Below are 10,014 nucleotides of genomic sequence, written 5' to 3'. Positions count from 1 at the left end.
CCCAGGTGGTGGGCGTGGTGATGAACTATTGCCCCACCCCTGCTGGTTTTTTTGGCTATAACTTTTGAGAGTAGAGATTTCACTGCAGTTTGTTTCACTGCATACTGCATGAAATTATGCATTGATTGATATATAACATGGTGGTATTCAAAAATATCAAGAAGTTAAAATATCAAGATCTTAAAAACTGGCCAGTAGTGGTGTCATCCCCATGTGCATCACCAGTGCAGTGACACCATATTATGTAAGTGTTGTGTTTCCAAACCCTGCTCCTGCAAGTATCTTCATCTAACTTCCCCTTAATATTTGACAATAATATTGGTGGCAAGACCAGGGAGTTACAACTTGCTATATGCAGAGGGTGGAAATCTCCATGTTTGCATGTACAGACACCCTGCTTGTTTCCACTTCTATTCCACCACTTCCCCTAGTAAGCAACTCTGGGTGCAGCAGTACAGCTCTTCTGGACTTGGGAGTATTGTGTTATGCTGTCAGCAGTAACATAGGAGCAGCTCTGGATCATACCAAAAGCCCATTCAGCCCACTATCTAGTTTTCAATTGTGAACAACCAGATGTCTCCAGGAACTTCATGAAACAAGCTCTCCCATTTTGGTGCTGCAAAACTCCCTCGTATTTAGAAGTAGATGCCTTTAGCTATTCCACAGGCCGCATCCAGTGCACCTGCAAAATGACCTCGGGCATGTGGTGTTCTACACCACAGCCTCCTATCTATCTGTGCTCCAATCTGTGCAGAGAGTCAGGCTGTAGCCACTTCCCCCTGCAAATTGGAGTGTAGAGCCTTCTGGGGCAACACGCAATGGAAGCAGCTGCCTGGCACCATCTTCTGCAAAGATTGGAGCAAAGATAGGAGGCTTCGGTGCAGAACAGTAAAGCTTTTCCACTGCTGCTCCCGAGGTCATTTTGCAAGCGCACCACAGATGCCTTTGGAGTCTGAGTTATACTAACACAAAAGCCCTTGGGCTTGGATCAAACATCCAGTATCCCATTTTCAGCCTGGTGCCCTGGGGAAGCCCACAATCAGTGGCTGAAGGCAACAGCCCTTCCCTGTAGCTTGTCCCTAGTACCAACTAGTTATCCCTGAACATTCAGGTTCAGTTTGGTTATCATCCCAAACACAAGCATTTCCTCCTTCTCCATTAATGTGTCAAATCCTGTCTAAAGCCAGTGCGTACCCTTGCATCTTGTGGCAGTGAATTTGATAAGCAAATTGTTGTGTGAAGTACCTTTTGCCTTTCTTGAACCTGATGCTAATCAATTTCAGAGTGAGTCAAAGTTCTAGCACTGATACACTGGATGCAATGGAGTGTACAATTGGAGTTAAAAATAGAGTATCTTTTGGTGTATTAGTGATGCTAAAATGCCATACACACTTTTAGTACAGAGTACATACGTGAAACAGCAGAGGTCTCTAGGAGCCTGATACTGATAAGGAACAGTGTCCAGGGTAATTTCAGGTTGGGGGGGCAGACTTTGGAAAATTACCCTCTATAGAACCTGAAAGTGTGGCACTGTTGGCCCCTAGAAGTGGTCTTGTGGATCAGCAGCAAAACAGCCTCCAAGGCCATAGAGTTGATGATACTGGAGAGGTCCTTTGCATGAGATCAGCCCAGAAACAGTTCCCAAGTACTTTGAGCTTCAAAAATGCAACAGTGGCAGGTATAGTCAGCCTGTGATTTAATGGACCAATGGGGGTGAGAATAGATATCATGCCAAAAGTGTGTTAAATCTGAATGCAGTGAAGTCAAAGCATATGACTAGTTCATTAAAGTAGAAAATGACTGTTCTTAAAAGTTCCTTAAAACTAAGATCCATCAAATCAAGGATTCACTGTAGTACTTCAGTTTCTCAGCATGCAGCTTCTGCAACCCAGCCTTTTGCAACCAATCCTTGAAACTAATACAGCTGCTCTCAATGAAAGTATTCTACTCTCTACGTGCAAAAGCTAGAACTGTTACAGATTCTGCCACGGCAGTATGCTGGACAGCTGCCTGCCCGGATCTGGGAATAGCAGGGGTGGAGGAATCAGGAACTGGTAGTGTGATCCTGCTTTTTCCATTTTGTTTACCTGCAGCTGTTGCTGCCCTTGGGTTACTGCCAGGAAAGTGATGTCAGATCCTGGCCCTTCTGAGATGTGTTGGAGATGGGAATATCAGCTTCTTGTCTAGGATCTACTATCCCTACCCCTGAATTTGATTGTGAGCAGTGCCAGATGAAGTAGGCTATGGAGTAAACCCCTGTGCCAGACACGCCCCCCCCCAACAACCTTCTAAGGCAGGGGTGTCCGAAGTTTTTGGCAGGAGGGCCACATCATCTCTCTGACACTGTGTCGGGGGCCAGGGAAAAAAAGACTTAATTTACATTTAAAATTTGAATACATTTACATAAGTTTATATAAATGAATATATTAAAGATGAACTTATATGAATGAATGAAGGTCTTGCAATCGCTCAAGGCCTATAAAAGGCCTTGCACAAAGTAAGGCTGACCTTTCCTTTGCTGCTGCTACTGTATCACAGATGTGAAACAGTAAGCTGTGGAGGAAGCCCTCATCCCACAGCTCATGTGAGAGGTCAAACAGTCGCCCTCACACTGACAGCAGTTGTGTCAGGCCAGTGCGGGCTCCAACAAATCTCTAGGGGGCCAGAGGCTCATTGGAGACTGGGGGCTACCTGAGGGCCGCATTGAGACCTCGAGGGCTGCATGTGGCCCCAGGGCCGGGGTTTGGGCACCCCTGTTCTAAGGGCATATTAGGCACTGCCCCTAGTAGTGAAGGTTCAGGAGTCAACTCTTGCTAGCTGGGCAAAGAGGCACCTTTTAAAGTGGTGTTCTTATACTTAGCAGGGGCAGAGTGATGTCCCTTTTCAACCTACCATGGCATCTTTTCCAATGGCTGTTACCTTGCTTGCATCTCTTTTAGACTGTGAGCCCTCTGGAGATAGCAAATAAGTCAAATAGTTGCCTATATAACTGCTTTGTGAACTACTTTTTATTGAAAAGCAATATATAGATGTTTTTAATAATTACATGGCCAAGCAGGCCCTCTGGATAATGTGAACCTTAAATCAGTGCCCAGTCTGGAAGAACAAGGAAGTTGCTTTGTGCATTCTGCAAGAGATTTGTGGGGGTAAGGTTACTAACCCTCCAGGAACCAGATGACTACAGGTTGATTTCCCCTTATATGGGCAGTTCCAAAATCTGCACATTTGGGGGGCCATGACATTTTTAACTTTGCCTGGTTGCCATAGCCCTGATACTCACCCAGCAGAGGAATCCAACAGGCTTTTTTGTTTGCATTTTTTTGCATGCTCAGCTCAACCCTGCAAGGAAGCCAGCAGGGATTTTTCAGGTTCCTGGCCATGACATGATGCATTATGTGGTTCAAGTCAGCACTAAGCAAGCAGGACTTCTGTTTGAATTTTGCACAGGCTCAGCATGATGCAGCAAGCTGGCATGTATTTGTTGCACACCTACCTAACACAGTGTCTTATGAGGTGCTACTACCAGCTGAGCAAGCTGGCTGCACTGTGACCCTGGAGGGAGGGGGCAGAAGAACTGCACAGAATAGAGCTGAACAGGCAGCATATTGCAAATTGCAGAAGGAGCACTTGTGAAGTGTGAACACAATATGTGTGAATGTATCCTTACCTGGGAGTCTCATTGATTATAATGGGATTTACTTCTGAGTAGATAGGCATAGGATTGGGCTCTTAGTGTGTTAGTCAATGTGCTTGATTGCCAGGGAGTGTGAAAAGTAGTTGGTCAGGCAAAAATGGGGTCTGTCATTTCTTAAGGACCCAAGGACCTATGGGCCATGCAAAAATGGGTTAACGGTTATCAGCCAGCATAGTTAAACCCTTTTCTGCCCAGCCCACAGGTGTATACACATTTGGTTCCTGTTGCTTATATGCAGCATTGGGCAGAAATGGCTTAAGGTGGAGCCTGCACTTCCCGTGGCAGTCTAGGTTGAACACTATACCACCTGAAGGCGGAGCCTCCACTGCCCATGGCAGTCTACCTTTTACCTGAAGGCGGAGCCTCCGCTGCCCATGGCAGTCTACCTTTGAACACTTTGGACAAGGAAGGGGGCAGCTGCTGGTGAGCTCTCTGGGGCGTCTGCTTGAAGGCTGCTGGGCAAGCGAGGTGGGCCCTGAATCCTGCTAGCTTCATTGGGGTGGTGGGGAGGGAATCATTTAAAAAGGAATCAACGACCTGCCGTAAGTGAAGAACGATGCCGTCGCAAAAAACCCTCCCTCCTCCTCCCTCCCCGCCGTCGTAAAGCCCGCTTTTCCGCCTCGCTCCTCCCACTCTGGGCTGCCGGATGATCACAACGCATCATGCCAAAGAGATAGAAAAAGCAGCAAGTTCTGCAAAGAGCCTTCACTTCCGGTTCCCATGCGGGCCCTTGAGGGACCAGAGGAATGCATGGGAAAGGTGGAATAAAACATAGAGGGGGAGAGAGAGAGACTTTCCTTGCAGAGTTGAAAATGTTTTAGGCTGCAATCCTAACCACACTTTTCTGAGAGTAAGTCCCATTAATCAAAATAGGACTTACTTCTGAGTAGACCTGGTTGGGCTTGTAACCATACTTAATGTTTTTCTAAGTTAATATCCCACTGTTCTCCAGGTGGCTTACAGAGATTACAATGATGATTCTATTGTGTGTTTATTCAGCATGTATGATGCTTTACAAACAGATAGACACAGAAATTCCCCTGGGGTCTGGGGATAAGAATAGGCCCTCAGTATGGCTGTACTTGTCATAAGAGGCGACTAAACAGCCACCTGGTAGATGGGACTCCTTAGCTTGGGAAGGCAGCTCATCTGAGAGAAGGAAAACTCCTATCCCAAACCTCCACTGCCTTGTGGCTACATCCAGTTATGGAAAAGGCTTCAGGAGTCCACCTCGAGGCAAAATCCAGAGCCGGAGTCCCTGAGGCAGTTCATGGCTGAACACAGTCACGTTCTGGCAACTCCTGCAACGCCTCTGGAACCAACTTGGCTTCTGCCTTTCCATTGGACCATTTCAGCGACGTGGAGAGGGAGGATTTGCTGCATGGGTAACAGTCTATCCTCCATTTCTACTTTACCCAGGCTTCACGCACTGGAGAGGACACTCTGTTCCAGAACACAATTCAGAGCGGGATACCATAGTCTTCGGAGACTAAAGGATGCCAACAAGAGACACAGAAAATAAAATACGCAGACAATTTAAAAAGCAAACCCAAGAACATCAATTTAGCAAATCAGATCAAGTTAATCGAAATACAATGTCATTATGATGATCCTCTTGCATATCACACCTGCCTTCAGTTGGTTCTTCAGTTGGACTTGGCGTTAATTACAAGTCAGGCCCCACCCAGGGGCCAAGGACATCCTAATGCATTTACGAATAATGTGTGCTAAACCAAGCCAGGTTGCTTTTTTAATATGACAGATAGTGATTTTATTTTGTCAACTTTCAGATGTTTTAAATGCAGCTTAAGGATCTATAAACTGAAATCCAAAGATTATGATGCAAACCAGCAGTGGTCATCGGCACATTAGGTGCAGTCCCAAAAACACTTCAGTCATATGTAAAGCATCTGAACACTGACAAAATTACTATCAAAATTACTATCAAATTCAAAAAACCACCCTGCTTGTTTCGGCACACATTCACAAATATATTACAATGTCCTAAGCCCCTGGGTGGCGCCTGACTAGTAATTAACACCAAGTCCAGGTAAAGAACCCGCAAATGTATCATGAGAAATCATGATCATCATCATCTCTGGCCAATAAGATTATCTTACTCACTGGCTGTTGGGATAACTCTGGGCAGCTGTGTTTTATTGTATATTTTAATCCTATTTGGGTAGTTCAATTCAATTCAACAACCTTTAATGGCATCATACATAATAAATACACAGTCACAAATATAAAACCACATATAAAGAAACACAGAAACAAGACCATAAGGAAATTGCTCACTCAAATAAACCAATCATTATTTGGGTAGTTGTTAAGCATAGAGAGAGAGAGAGCTGCAGAGAAAAGTTGACACTCATTGAAAGAATCTTAATTCTTATAAAAAGAATTAATTAAAAATAAGACAAAATGGAATCTTAATTCACTTTATGGGAAAAAGTGATATTAAAGAACAAGTCTGTTGCAGACATTTTAATCATGGGTTGTTTACTTAAAGGTAAACCTCACCGAGGTACTCCTAAAGAGGAGTAAAAGATGGCAGCTTTTATGGCCTCTTCCAAGGCTCCAGAAAGATTAAAAACCTCTGTATTGGGGACCAGCTATTTTCTGATTGGCTAGACAACTTTTGCAATTTTCAATTTCTAAAACCTTTATTAAGCATAAAACTTTTGCAATTAATTTTAGCCCACTGCCACCAGGCTCCACCAATGAACCACCTGGCACAAACAAGCCCTGCCCCTTGATTCTATAGCTTCCTCCCCATCTCCCTAGGCTTATCTCCTGACCCATGAAGCTTCTCCCTTGAGCTCCCAGGTTCTGCCTCATTTCCATCAGCTTCATGCCTAATCCACCAAGTGCAACCAAAATCTGCACCCCGAGTCAGATATTTTCAGTCTTTTTCATCTCATGGCACATTTCAAGGCACTAGAGTGGTCAAGGCACGCCATCAGTTTTTGACAATTGACAAGGCACACTGTGCTGCCAATGGGGGGCTCACACCCCCCAATTGGCCTACTAATAAATGACCCTTTCCCAAATTTCCACCGCACACCTGGGGACTTTTTGCAGCACACCAATGTGCCATGGCACAGTGGTTGAAAATGGCTGTCCTATAAATACCCTCACAAAATGTCAGCTGTTTCCAGAAATGCTGCTTTTTGCAGTTAATTGATGGTTATTTCCGTGGCCCCTATGCTGTTCAGGTGCTCTTCAAGGTGTTTTGGAATAGCACTGAGGGTGCCAATCACTACTGGGATCACTTTGGTCTTCTGCCACAGCCTTTCAATATCTACTTGTAAATCTTTGTATTTTGCTGTTTTTTCCAGTTCTTTTTCGTCCACTCTGCTACTCCGTGGTATTGCTATATCGATGATTTTGACTTGTTTTTCTTTCTTCTCAACTACTGTTTTGTCTGGTGTATTGTGTGATAGCTGTTTGGCTGTCTATAGTTGGAAATCCCATATTTTAGCATCTTCATTTTCAACAAATTTTGCAATTTTGTGGTCCCACCAGTTTTTGGCTGCAGGTAGCTTGTATTTTTTTACAGATGTTCCAATGTATCATTGTTGCTACCTTGTCATGCCTTTGTTTATAGTCTGTTTGTGAGATCTTTTTACAACAACCATTTAGGTGGTCCACTGTTTCATCTGTTTCTTTACAAAGAGGGCACTTGCTGTTTGTTGTTATTTTTTCTACTTTTGCTTTTATTGCATTTGTTCTTAATGCCTGTTGTTGTTGTTGTTGTTGTTGTTAAATGAATTTTTACTCCACCTTTCTATCACCCAATGGGGCACCCAAAGCAGCTTACAATAAAAAGAAACATCACAATATAATAAAAAATAAAACAATATTAAAACATTAAAATCTAAAACAATAAAACAGATCAGACCCCAATGATCACAAACTAATTAATATAAATGTAACAAATGCACATATAATGAATAACTATTTATATCAATAAACAAAAGAGAAATTACAACTGGATAGTTGTAAATGAGATTCCACTGTCCCAAAAATGGAAAGGAGCACAGCTGGTCCTTCCATGAGGCCAACTAAACCAGTTGCCTCAGGCAGCATATTGGTGGGGGGCACCCATCTCCACCTACTTGCTTCCACTGCTCTTCCTTTGCCTTCCACTCCCTGAATTGGAAAAGGAATAGGGGGACAAAGAGGAAGAGGAGGGCAGTGCTGAGCTAGAGCATTGGAGAGCCAGAGGAGCAGAGGCTGGCACATCATCAGGTATGGGGGCAGCATTTGGCATGCCACTTCAGGTGTCAGGAGATCTTAGCCAGCCCTGAAAAGGGGAACTGATCTGGAAGAAACAAACACTTGCTTACTTGGAAATCCAGCTTAGTTTAGTGGAACTTCCTCCCAACACACTAACTGTGTGGTAGGTTTAATAAAGGCTCCCCATCAGCGTGGAAGTAAATCGACAAATCACTATGAAGCTTTGGCTGAGAGATTAGCAGGTGACACAGCTCCTGTGCTGTAGATATGATGGTGGGCTCCAGTTGAGGAAAATCAGCCTCATTCTCACTGAAGTAGCTAATTTGTGCCTGGGCTAAACCACCTCAAACTGCAGTGCTGTATGACTTCTGACTGATCATGCTGGTCGTCTGGGTGAAGGGAATTTTAATACTCTTTAAAACACGGATGCGTGGGGGTGGGGAGGCAGGTGAGGCAGGGGCCCCCCACCAGAGTCCTTCGGAAAGCGCCACCACCACGTGAGGTACCCTAGCACCCACAACCCACTTGCGTGGGTAGTGGGTGCTTGGGTGCTTCACACAGCGGCGGCACTTTTCAAAGGACTCCAGTGGGGAGGCCCTGCCTCACCTGCCTCCCCACCCATCATATGTCCCTGCTTCAAAATCAGTTTTTCCTCCACCACTGGAAAAATAGCATGTCAGAGAAAAGGTTAACCTACAACCCTGAGGTATTAGTTTTCTATGTGAAAGGTTTTCTTTTGTTGTATGGAGGAGCATTTTGTCATGTTGTCAGTCAGAAGTGGTACAGTCCAGATCAGTCATTTTCAAACACTGTACCATAGCACACTGGTGGTCTGCAGCTGTGCCACAGGAGTTTGGGGGGATTGTCTTTCGTTAGCAGAGCCACTGGGGGATGTGAGGCCCTGCTGTCAGTGCGGTGCGCCTTGCCAATTGTCCAAAAACAGGTGGTGTGCCTTGACAATTTTACTACCTTGTCAGTGTGCTGTGAGATGAAAAAGGTTGACTATCGCTGGTCCAGATGCTCACCACACTGAGAAGAACTAGGAAGTGCGATACATTCCAAAGGTGACAGAATAGGCAGAAGTTCAACAGGTAAGGCTTCCAAAGAATCATAGGGTTGGGAAAGACCCATAAAATCATTGAATCCACTGCCCCCTGCCAATACCAATGGAAGCTATCTCTATCTCTGATGGGGGGAGGCTATACCTATTGAATTTCTGCCTGTCAGTCCTAAACAAGAACATAAGAGCAGCCCCGCTGGATCAGGCCACAGGTCCATCTAGTCCAGCTTCCTGTATCTCGCATTTGGCCCACCAAATGCCACAGGAAGCACACAAGAGACCTGCATCCCCGTGCCACCCCCTGCATCTGGCGTTCTGACATAACCCACTTCTTAAATCAGGAGCTTGTACATACCTATTGTAACTCATGATGGACTTTTTCCAGAAATTTGTCCAATTTCCTTTAAAAGGCATCCTGGCCAGATGCCATCGCCACATCCTGTGGCAAGGAGTTCCACAGACTACTTCTAAAATCAGGAGCTTGTACATACCTATCATGACTTGTAACCCGTGATGGACTTTTCCTCCAGAAATTTGCCTAATCCCCTTTAAACGGCATCCAGGCCAGGGGCCATCACCTCACCCTGTGGCAAGGAGTTCCACAGACTAACTGTGACACAAGGGCTCCTCCTCCCAGAATTATGCTTTAAAACCCCCTGTGGCTTGCTTTTGGGGTAGAACCACCTTCAAAACAAGACAGCCAGTAACCATGCCTGAGCCCACTCATGTTTACTCAGAAGTAAGTCTTTCTGTGCACAGTGGGCCTTACTCTCAGGTAACGTGCATAGGATGGCAGCATCCCTTCTTAAGTGCATTTGGTCCAGGGCCAATTTGATCAACGCCACCAATACGAAGCCGGAATTCTGCTTGGGAAACCATCGCGCCCTTGTTCCCTTTACCCACGCCGCCCGTACTTCCGTGCGCATGCGCGCAAAACCCTTACGGGAGGGGCCCCGTAGAGGGCCAGACATAGAGAGAGCGCCGCCTAAGCTGTTGGAGCAGGCGGCCGGAGGAGTTC

This window comes from Tiliqua scincoides, chromosome 8 (genome assembly GCF_035046505.1).
Source record: "Tiliqua scincoides isolate rTilSci1 chromosome 8, rTilSci1.hap2, whole genome shotgun sequence".
In the NCBI taxonomy this organism is placed as follows: Eukaryota; Metazoa; Chordata; class Lepidosauria; order Squamata; family Scincidae; genus Tiliqua; species Tiliqua scincoides.
Note: the sequence above shows the minus strand (reverse complement) of the source record.